Here is a 285-nt window from a genome sequence, read left to right on the forward strand (position 1 = left end):
GAAAGGAAACATAATTGTAGACATCAAATTCAAATGACGTATTTTTATTATTTTTTATTTTTTTTGTAGGTGAAATGAGAGCTTGCTGTATAGTAGTTAAATTATGGTGCTTTTAGTAGTTTCAAATGCAAAGTCATAAATGGTTTGAACATTCCATACACATTATTGTATTAGTTAGTAGTGTTAAATGAAACACAACATCATCATCCAGATAGGCCTAGTGAAAAAGGGGGGAAAGGTTTGACTGCCTAATTTTGCAATATACAAAAATAATAATAATAATAA

Source organism: Polypterus senegalus, chromosome 7 (assembly GCF_016835505.1).
Source record: "Polypterus senegalus isolate Bchr_013 chromosome 7, ASM1683550v1, whole genome shotgun sequence".
Classification (NCBI taxonomy): Eukaryota; Metazoa; Chordata; class Cladistia; order Polypteriformes; family Polypteridae; genus Polypterus; species Polypterus senegalus.